Below are 11,710 nucleotides of genomic sequence, written 5' to 3' on the forward strand. Positions count from 1 at the left end.
CTTTCTTTTCCCATCTCCTAACTCATTATAACCATCTTTTTCTTTATGTCATTGACCTCATTTAGAGTTGCAATTTTAAATTCCTTGCCAGCTAATTTCAAACTATGTATTAACTCGGAAACTCTGTCTCTTGTTTCTATTCTTTCCCTTCCTTTTTTTCTTCTTTCTTTTTGAGTCAGGAGTCTTGTGGTTATGAGTCACATTTTTCTATATATTCACATTTCTAGTAACTTTTTATTATATCCTAGACATTGTTAATTCTATGTTGCTGAAAGTTGGAATTATTATTTTTTTCTTTTAAAGAGTTAACTTTTTTTCTGGAAGGCTATTAATAAAATGATGAATAGTTTGTCTCAAGACTCTGCTTCAGGCTTTTTAGAAAGATGCTAGGCATTTTCTAGGGCTATTGCAGCCTTATTTCTAAAGTATAGTTTAGTTTTAATTTGTAGTTACATCCGGCTGAATCTTCTTTTAAAGATTTTCTTGCTTTAGTTCTAATTTACTGCTAAGAAAAAACTATTTCTTCCTGGTTGGCTTACACATGCTGTCATAGAATCAGAAGGTTTGGTTTGTACTGAGTTCCATTTGTCCTATTTTGCATTAATGACAATCAGGATAGAATGTTAGTGAAGTGGAGAACACCAGGATTGTGCTCACTTTTTTGCACTGCTCTTTCACGTGAGCAATACAGAGAGGATCAATTTACAAACCATTATTATTTTTGGAATTGCTCTCAGGATGGAAAAAAATAGTAATCCTTCCATTTCATCTTCTGCGGAATTACTGTTTCTTTATCGTCATTGTCGTTTTTGCATTAAAATTAATTTTTTTTACTTTAATAGCAGCAAAGTTTATGGCATCAGTTTATTAAAAGGTGTGAACAAGTCAGCTAAATAAACTAGTGCTGACAGCTTTAATTCATTTCCACAGCAATCAATATGCTCCAAAATGAAATCATTTATAACAACGTCCCAGAAAGCAATTCACAGGGATCAGTTAGTACTACATGATGGAAAGATATTTTGAGCTGCATTTCATTGCACAAAGATAAAATCAAATTTTCTACTTTGAATTAATAAAAGAAACTTGAGACTTGATCTTATAAATGTGGGGCCAGGTGCATGACTTTTTCCTTTTTTTTTTTTTTTTTTTTGAAGTGGAGTTGGGCCTGATATTTGATGTATCTATAGAATATGAAAGAAAAATGCAAAATACAAAATTTAATTTTCCCTTTAGAATGTATGTTAGTTTATTACTGCTTGACTAATGTTTTCACTAAAAATTAAGGAAGCTTTAGTTGACACTCTTCACTAAAAATTCCAAATTAAATTATACATATAGTATATATATATATTATATGATATATAATAAGTAAAGGTATATTTACTTATTATGTGAAAATAAATTGTGTTAATAGGCAAACATATCTTAACCACTTTTTATTAGCCGTAGGATTTTCTTGGCTCTTATTTGGCCCATGTATAAATGTTAAAATATTTACTAGATAAGATTTTGGAATTTAAGATTCTCTTTTTACAAAATAGTTTTCTGAGAATGTCTATTTCGGGCCAACAGTGGCAGAATTTACCCTCTTTCTCCAAACAGCTAAAACATGGACAGAATGTATGAAACAATGCTTCTCGTGACGTTGCACATCAGGCAACAAAGAAGAGTGATTCTTGGGAGATTGCAATCGAATGAGGTGAACACTGGGGTATCCGCAGGTTATTGCCTGCAGGAATATTTCAGACCACAGAGCAACGAATGGGGCCAAGAGGAGCCTGAACAGACTAAATGAGTTAATGAGCTGGAGCTGTGTGTTCAGGAAGGTCAAGGAAGTAAAGTGCTTAGGGAAGAGTAATGGAAAGATAAAGGCTGCTCACTGTGAGAGCTCTGGTGATTTGCAGATGGCTCCTTCCAGTATTCAGCTAAGTAATAATCAATATTTATACATGAGGGAACTTGAGGCAAGGAAAGGAATACCCGAAAGAATTAGAAGGAACAATCCCTAATGCTCCCACAGGACTAGTCTAAGTGCCTGTTCCCACCAGCCAAATAGAATAAAGTAAAAAACCTCATCAGTCAAGGGTATTGGGTAAAGTGCTCAGAAGCATTTTGTCTCAGGAGTTGTGCAAATTATCCCCAGAATTACATTGATGTGATCCCATACAATACAGATAAAAAGTATTAGAATATTTCCAAGGATCTTAATTAGGTCAGGGCAAATGACAGGGTAAAATTCCCAATATTTGGAATCCAATAAAATATTGCTGGGCATGAGAAGAAGCAAAAATCTCACACATAACAAAGAGAAAAATCAATCAAATATACTGACCCAGAAATGACTAATGAATAGAATGATGATTAAACGAATAGAAAAAGACATTAGAATAATCATCACTATATTCCATATGTCCAAGAATACAGAGGAAGATTGAACATGTTAAGTACAGACACAGAAGAAGCAAGAAGACACAAAATAACTTTCAGAGATGAAACTACAATATCTGAGATGAAAAATATACTTGATGGGATTAATAGAAGATTAAATATTGCAGGAAAAAAGAGTAGTGAATTTAAAGACATAACAACAGAAACTATCAAAAATGACACATAGAAAAAAATAGAAAAACAAATGAACAGATTATCATTGAGCTATGGGACAACTTCAGGCAGCCTAATATATGTGTAGTTAAAGTAATTGAAGTCCCCAAAGGGAGAATGGTTTTAAATTTTGTATGAAACTCATTGCCACTCCTCCTATAAGAGCTGTAGCCTAAAACCCATCCCCTTGAATGTGGAGTGGACTTCATGACTTGCTTCTAATAAATAGAATACAATGGCAGTGATGGAGTGTGACTTTGGAGAGAAGGTCATAAACGGTATTGTAGCTTCCTTCTCAGTCACTCTCTCTTGGGGAAATTAGCTGCTGTATAGTGACAAGAGGTCCATGTGGAGAGAAACTAAAGCCTTCTGCCTACAACAATCAAGGAAGTGAGGCCTCCTGTGGACACCATGTGAAAGAGTCATCTTTGAAGCAAAGTCTTCAACCCAACCAAGCCTTCAGGTGACAGCAGCCTTGGCTGACATATAACTGTAACCACACAAAACATCCTGATTCAAAACCATCCAATAAGTTTCTCCTGAACTTCTGATGCACAGAAAGTACAACACGATATTTATTGCTCTAAACTGCTAGATTTTAGTAGTGATATGGTATGCAGTAACAGATGATTAATACACGTTTCGGTTTTGAAAGTGGGTAGCTGCCTTAAAAGAATCCTAGGGAGTGGCTTTAAAACTGAGCAGTGGAAAGAAGCTGGGAGAATTTGAGAGTATTTGTAAAAGTTGGAAAAGCCTAGAAGAAAGTGTTTGTAGAAGCATGGCTTCTGAGGGGGCTGTGGGTGAGGAAAATCTTATTGAAAATCAGAGGAAAGCGGAAACTTGCAATGTAATGCGAGAGAGAAACACTACCTCTTCTGATAATGTGCAAGATGGAAAATACACCTCATGAACTGAATGATGTAGCAAAGGTTATTTCCAGTCTAAATGATGGACATGCAACCTGGGTGGTGTCTTGCTGCTTACAGTAAACCATGAGAGGCAAGAGGTAAACCGTGGAGGGACTGTCCCACATGAACAGTCAGGAGTTTTATGGCATTGGAAATTCTTAGACTTTCCAGGAAACAAACAATGTAAAAATTAAGCAATGGCTTCCAAGAAAAGATCAAATACAGGGAACTGCAAAGAAATCATTGTGTAAATATGAAACCAGGGTATGAATGCAAGCCCTTACTTTTATGCCTCAGAAATATCATTAATGGCACCTCAGACAAAAGGCCCACTGAAGAATTTAATGGGTCATCTCATGGGTCCTCTCAACCAAATGATAGGACTTTTAAGAAGTAGAAGGTCGTTGTCCTCACTGTCACATCAGAAATCCTAGGTAGAGAGGAATTATCTTGAAATGATTTGTGGGTATGGTTTTTGAGAAAGAAGTGAATCCCAATATTATTCATAAGGGACTTATGAAGTTTTAAGATAATTATATTCATGCAACATTGTGAACTTGGAGTGAAAGACGTAAAGACAGTAGAAAATGAAAAGAGGCCTTTAGGTCTCCAAAATTCTACTAGCAGGAAGCAGGCTAAGAGAATTAAGCATCTGCAAACATGGGCTATCTTTCACAGAAAGGCAGGATGACTGAGAGGGAGAAACCCAGAACCAAAAGGAATAATAAAGAGCCTCAGAGGGCAGAGACAAGAGTCAAGGAAAATTACTCCCGGAAGGACTAGGATGAGTCATAATCAGGGAACCTGCGGCACTTACTTGGGTGGATTTCAGAATTAGCATGGATCAATGATTATGTGACTTTCATTTCCCCCTTTTTGAACAGGAATGTTTTTGGTAGTTACCCTGTTCCTGCCCTCCAATCGGATGTTGAGTGTGGGCGGGCAGCATGTCTCTATTTCTTAGGTCATACTTCAGTAACTGTACCTAAGTGACTAAATTGACGAGAAGCCTACCCATCTGAATCTGATATAAAAAGCAAGATTAGGGATTTTTTGCTGATTTTATAATGGGATGAGACTTTCAGCAAACTTGGAAGGTGATGAATGTATTTTGCATGTGGTAAGAATATAAATAATTTATGGCCATACACCAGCACCATATGTTGAAAAGATCTGTCTTTTCTTCATTAAATTACTTTGACATTTTTGTCAGAAATCGATTGACCTTACAAGCGTGTGTGTGTACATCTCGATACTCTATCCTGGTACATTGATCTATGTATCTATGCTTTCCTCGATACTACACTTTCCTGATTAACATGGTCTTGAAAATAAATACTGTGTACTCTCCAACTTTGCTCTTCTCTTTCAAAATTATGTTGAATATTATAGTTCTTTTGTGTTTTTCATGTAAATTATAGAATCAGCTTGCCCATTTTTACAAAAATCCCACTGGGATCGTGATTGGCATGCATTAAATCTATAGATCAACTTAAGGACTTTTAAAAAATCTCAAGAATATTGAGTCTTCCAATCCTTGAACTTATAAATCTTTCTGTTTATTTCAATCTTTTGGATTTCTTACATCTGTGTTTTATAATTTTCAGCATACAGATGTGTACATTTTTTGTGAGATTTATAGCCAAGTATTTTATGTTCTTTAGTACTATTGTAAATCTTATTATTTCTTAAATTTTAATTTCCAGTTTCTCGTTCCTATTATCTAGAAATATAATTGATTTTTGCATACTACCTTGTATATATTAACCTCATTAAGTTTATTTAATATTTTTAAAATTACTTTTGTAGATTCTTTGGGTTTCTTGTAATAAGTTTTTATCACTTTTGAAGAACTTTTGAATTTCATATCTCTACTCTAATGTTAGATTTAAATTTAAACTTTAACAGGGAATATCATTCGCCCAAATCACAAATACCTTTAATTGGTAACATGTCTATTATGTTACACAAAATTGCCAAGAAGTTGGGTGATAATTCATTTCCTAAATTCCAATTTTCATTATTCAATTTAATACTAAAGATACGATTTTATGTCACTAGAGTTTTCAGTGTCATATTTTAGGAAGACTGTTAAAGAAAATGCTAGACATAAAGCATTCTCACGATGTAACTTGATGATGGCGATGTAAACGCCAGCTCAGAGTGTTGTGATTATCAACTGCTCTTGTGTGTAGTGTTGGTATGTTATTCAGTATCCATTACATCCTTCCCTGCTACTAAATTCCCGCCTTTTTTCAGGTATCCATCTCTCCTCCACCAGTCGACCTACTTCAGAAGAGATCAATCCCACCACAACCTATAAGGCTGGACTTGTTAGCTTTATTTTACCACGTGCATGGCTAAAAATTGTGGTTAGAGTGGTTTATCATAAATGATAATTACTAGGAAAGAAGCTTTTATCATATCATAGTGTCATAAATGAGAAAAAGTTTGAATAATGAACTTGTCTTTAAACATTGAACTCATCAGGGGCTGGTCCTGTGGCCTAGTTGTTAAGTTTGGCTCACTCAGGTTCAGTGGCCCAGATTTGTGGGTTCAGATCCCTTGTGTGGACCTACACCACTTGTCAGCTGTGCTTTGGTGGTGACCCACATATAACATAGAGGAAGATTGGCAAAGATGTTAGCTCAGGGCTAATCTTCCTCAACAACAACAACAACAAATTAAACTCATCTGTTTTCGGATGCAAGAAAAAAATCCGGTGTTTCCTAAAACAAAGTTGGGTCAATTCCTCAAATATCTGTTAATTATAGTTTTCACATACGTGGGACAGGCAAACTTTCAAAATTTTACTAAAATGGTGTTTTAAGATATATGTGACTTTAACTTGCTTAATTTGTTTTTGCTAGTTTCAGTCTTTTGGAAGAACAGAAACTTCAGCTTTTGTCCCTTCCAATTTCAAGATAACTAATAATTAATTAAATTACTATTAGTAATGAAATAATTTATACTTGTGTATTATAAAATCTTTCGATCAATAGTGTGATAAGTGGTATAGACTGTTGCATATTTGGTTGTGATATTCTAAAGCTATGAATGCTAGGTTGATATAACATTCTTATGTGTCCTGTATTCTCCTTGGAAATCTGGAATGCAGAAATGCATGGGATAATTTAAGATCGGAGTCTTCTAGTTTGGGAGATGTTGCCGGGACAACATAAGTTTTCATGGAAGTTGTCTGATTCTAAAGATGCTAGGAAATGAAAACCAACAACAAAACAAATAAAGCTTAGATTCTGAGAAATCTCCCTGGTTTGTCTGCTACTTCATGGGACTGAGAAGTAAACAGACGAAAGAAAATGACTTTACACATGTCTGGTGATGTTAATATTTCTTTGGAAGCAAGGCGTTGAAATGCTAACAGCTGTTAAAAGAGGGGTGTGTGTTTGGGAGCAGTTTACACTGAAAGTTTTCTATTGTTTAGCACATTCTGTTTTCCTCTCTAAAGAACGTGGCTTGATAACACTAGCAAATATAATCTGAGATGGTTCAAAGAGTAGAAGATAACTTCTACTAGGATGTAGTTCAATTGTTAAACATAATCAATGTCTTGGTCATGTTTACTGGTCTGGAGAAAACATCACAGATATTCAAAAAGACCTAGAATGTCTAATTTGCCTGAAGTGAAAAAGAAAGTGACTCGTAAATGTGAGACATTTGAATATGTCCCTGGTTGAGTATAGGTGTTGTGTTCACCCTTTGGAGAAGAGATAGACCTCCACCCAAAATTGCTAGGATGTCAAGATTGGTGACATCACACACACCACGAGGATATGAAGAGATGGATTAGTAACATAATGAGGCTTTTGCGAGAAGCAGGGGAGGCTCCCAAGCATGTCTAAAAATGGCTTGAGATAGCAAGGAGGGGTGACCGGTCATGGTGTGTTGGGGTGAGAGGGTGAAGCTGAGGTGAGCTTCCCTCATGCAGGCCAGGGATTACATGGCTTGAACTTCCTGTCAGTGCCAGAGGAAGGGGCAACACCAGCCTTCCTTTAGGATCTGCCCAGATGTATAGTATTTATACTTTTTTCCCATAATAGCTATCATCTTCTAATATACTGTCTCATTTACTTTTTAACATTATATTTATTGTTTATTTTCAGTCTTTCCATAGCTATGATAAACATTATAGGAAGTCTGGACATTTATCTGTGGGGTTCACTAATGTTATTATACTTTTTTTTTTAAAGATTGGCACCTGAGCTAACAACTGTTGCCAATCTTCTTTTCTGTTTCCTTCTCCCCAGAGTCCCCAGGACACGTTGCATATTCCTGTTGTGAGTGCCTCTGATTGTGCGTTCTTATACTTTTTACACTGATGTTTCCAAATGCCAAGAACAGATCCTGGCATGTAGTAGGTACACGGCAGGTTGCACGAATAAGGGAGCCAATTGGTAACAGAAAGAGATCCAGATGAAAATAGACACACAGAGAACAATCGAGACATAGTAAATGGGGAGCACTACCAAGACCCTTGCTGAAGCCCTGCTGCCCGGGTGCGACCCAACCCTGGATCCAGAAAGAATTCTGGTCTCTAGCCACATCCAAGTTCTTCTTGGGTGTACGTGAGATTCAGGCTCTCTTATACCTGTGTGCAACCTTCATCGTGCTCTTCACTACCTGAAATTGTCTGTGTGAGTCCTTATTTCCCATGATCAATGGTGCACAGCAAAAACACAAGAAAATTTCCCAGACTGTGAAATAAAGCATCTATAAAATCTACTTCAGTATCATTTTGGGTCTCAATATATGATGAATTTATTTAACTACAACTAAGGAATATTCATGCAAGAGACTTGATTATTCAATGTATTCATTGATATTCATCCATTATAACAACATTTCAAAATAGATTTGCATAAAGATAGCTAGGTGCAAGATTCTGTACCAATACTTCTCAGAGTTAACTTATTTTCAGGGGAGATGGTATGTGGTATTCTCTCTGAAGCCTGAATTGAAATATGAAATGACAACAAACCAAATTAATCAAAACTTCCTGAACATTCAATATATTCAGTAAAATATATTTATATTCTTGTGTTCTGCATGTCCTTACATAAGTTAACGCCAGGTTTATAAGGCCAGTTAGACTCTTTGCTTGTTCGTGGAATGACCTTGAATGTTTAGCTCTCTGCTCACGAGTGGTTGCTTTTCCTTTTTCCTGTAAGTGACTTCCTATTCCAGTGTTTATCATTTGCAGCGAAGATTTCAAGATAGTTCTTACTTTGAATCTTTATTATTCAAAAAGGCCTGACTTTGTTGACTATAATTTGTCACATCAAACAATAAACTTAATATTCTAGAAAGAGGCCTTTTAAAGTCTGTGACTTCTCAAGAAAATGATGATTGCTTATGTTAAGGTGTATTGTTCTCTTTTTCATTTCTCAATGCTAATTTTAACTCCCACAATTCTGCTCTTCTTGTATACACAGACGCTCCAAATGGAAATGAAGCGATTGAGTGCTTACCTTCATGGGCTGTATTAGATCTTTCAGGCCACTTGAGTCCATTTAGTAAATTGCTGCTCCAGGGCATTAAGTGGAACTCCAATAGCCTAAAACCATTAATGCACTGAATAATTTGGCACTGCTAACAGCCAGTGATGGTAGCACATTGCTTTCAGATTCTCATGGTAATGATTGTGAAGAAAGAATTTATGCCCAAAGAATTGCATGGTTAGCCATTAGAATTATACAGGTTATTTTAAATGTACAATAAACCCCTTTGTCATCCAATATTAAATAATGGGTATTTCACAAGATGTTGCCAAAGATTTTTCTTTTTCTCAAAATGCAGTTTATTCCTTCTTGCAATAAGAGAAACTACACACATGCACTCTAGTTTCATTGCTTTATTTGCATTTTCTTCTCATATTTAACCAAAGTACCACTTTTAATCCTCACATAGTCTCCTGGACCATTGGTGCAGTAAAGTATTTAACAATTTTGGTTGGCCAGGGGTTAATGAGTTGTTATTCAATCCACAATGTCAAAGTAGATCTCAAATTTTTTAATAGAAAAACATGGTTAGTTTTTTACCTAAATTGAAGGCATAACCACATAAATCTAATTTCCTATGTTGTACTGAATGAGTACCCTGGTATCATAGGGATCTACTGGTGCCCAGTAATCAGTTTTAGTCAATAGACCGGCTTTATGGCTCATTTAAAGCCACCCATTATCTCTCACCTTTGTCAATATAACAATCAGAGAAGAAGCATTTTTAAGATACACATTTTCCCGAGCATAAGCAAATGTTGCACAAGATCCAATTCACCCTTCACGGCCCAATTCCAAAAGCTCAGCAGAATTCAGCATGAGTGTTCAGGCAGCCTAATTTCCTGGGATTCACTTCTTAATTAGTCAGTGAGAGGTAAACCAGGCTCTATAATCCTGAGGGGAATTGATGTAAGGGCTGTGTTTAATTGGTGGTTTAGAATCGCTTGGAAACTGCTGATATCCTTACAGATATGGCATCCATCTATCACGTTCCTGTCATTGAGGGTAGTCTCTATGGATCATGAGTCAGCTTTTAAGCCTGATAATGAAATCACTTCATTTCTGCTATACTTCTGTAAATTTCTAGCTATGCTCTGAAGGAGTTCCATCTCAGTGAGGTATAAACATAAAATGGTTGCATTTATAATTGTCACCCACTTGGTTCTGTTACCGCCATTTGTGCTGGGCATCAAGATTACTTTTTGATATCTCAGTCTGGTTCGACAAGCTGTTATTCTCCTTGGGTTATTAAAACAGTTCAATTCTGTTAGAGAGTCTGTCCTACACATTTTAAAACAGATTTTTGGTTGACTTAATGCAATTTCCTTTCACCACTGCAGGCTCAGGGAGGCCCCAGCAGTTTGCACTGGGGGGTGATGAACTGAGTCAACTTTTCCTAACTTTCTCTTTCCTCTGTCATTACTCCCAGGGGATGGGACAAGGGGAAGGAAGAGGGAAAGGAGGTGTTACATTTTGAGTGTCCACGGCAATTTAGCTGATTTCTTGAATTATATCATGAGCGGCCATGCACTGAGGTGGTGAGGCTATGGTCCTTTTTATGGTGGTCGTCGTCTCTCATCTATCTTTATTGAGAAGACGCTCAATTCTATATAGTCTCCCTAGACATTGGGGATCTCTTTGGGTTCGGGCTACATCTTTCAACCGACTCCCATTTGGGCACTCTACGTTGCATCTCTGTGTGGACCCTCTTTCCTCATGTTGCGGTAGTGAGGCAAATCTGCTCTAGAAATCTCATCTGATTTTTACGTTCCAAATCTGGGGCCCTTGAAACCATAGAGATCTCTCCTCCCTATCTCTCAGGATCCTAAACGGGGGAGGCCGTCCTCGGTCACACTCAGTCTCGCAGTGTTAGTCAATCAAATGGTCCCTCAGCCCTCCAGCCTAGAGGTGCCCTACAGGCAAGTGCTTCTCCGCTGGTCTTTTCTTAAAGTCTTGTGGGCAATATCGTCAGGTAAATGCTCTCAAACTGTGATATGCCTAAGTTTCACTTGGGGAGTCTGTTAAATGCAGATTGCTTGGTTCCATTTCCCTGAATTTCTAATTCAATCAGTATGGAGTCTCAAAACACATATTTTATCAAGCACTCCACGTGATTCTGATGAAGGCAGTCTTTGAATCCTGCTTTAAGAAATGCTTAAATGAGGAAATCCACAATAAATAAAACGTGGTTTCTGCCCTATGGTTTATAATACATTAGGTGAAAAGAATCTGTACTAAATCATTTTATTTTTTAATTTAAGAAATGTTTCAAATCAGTTTTTCAATTAATTTTATTTAGTTGCTTGAAGTCATATTTGGTGAAAGAGGGATATAAAAAAAGTAAATCAATGGACCTCTCATTATTTACTTGAAAATAACAGTATCAGTCTATCTAACACTAGATACTATTTTTTTGAATAAGAAGAATAAAATCATAATTATGGCTTAACAAGTATTTATTAGAAATATGTCATTCTCATTGTGGCAACCTTCATAGAATCTGCACAATATGGGGCTCTCTTTGTCAAATGACTAAATAAAGGGGCACTTTTCTCAGCCAGGCCTTTGGCTGGAAGAAGTTGAAGTTCTCTGAGGGTGCCTCGATTATTGATGGTTTATTGTAAGGCTATGAGCTGGAATAAGGATAATAGAAAACTGATGGGAATACGGAGATACCTC

Source organism: Equus przewalskii, chromosome 1 (assembly GCF_037783145.1).
Source record: "Equus przewalskii isolate Varuska chromosome 1, EquPr2, whole genome shotgun sequence".
Taxonomy (NCBI): Eukaryota; Metazoa; Chordata; class Mammalia; order Perissodactyla; family Equidae; genus Equus; species Equus przewalskii.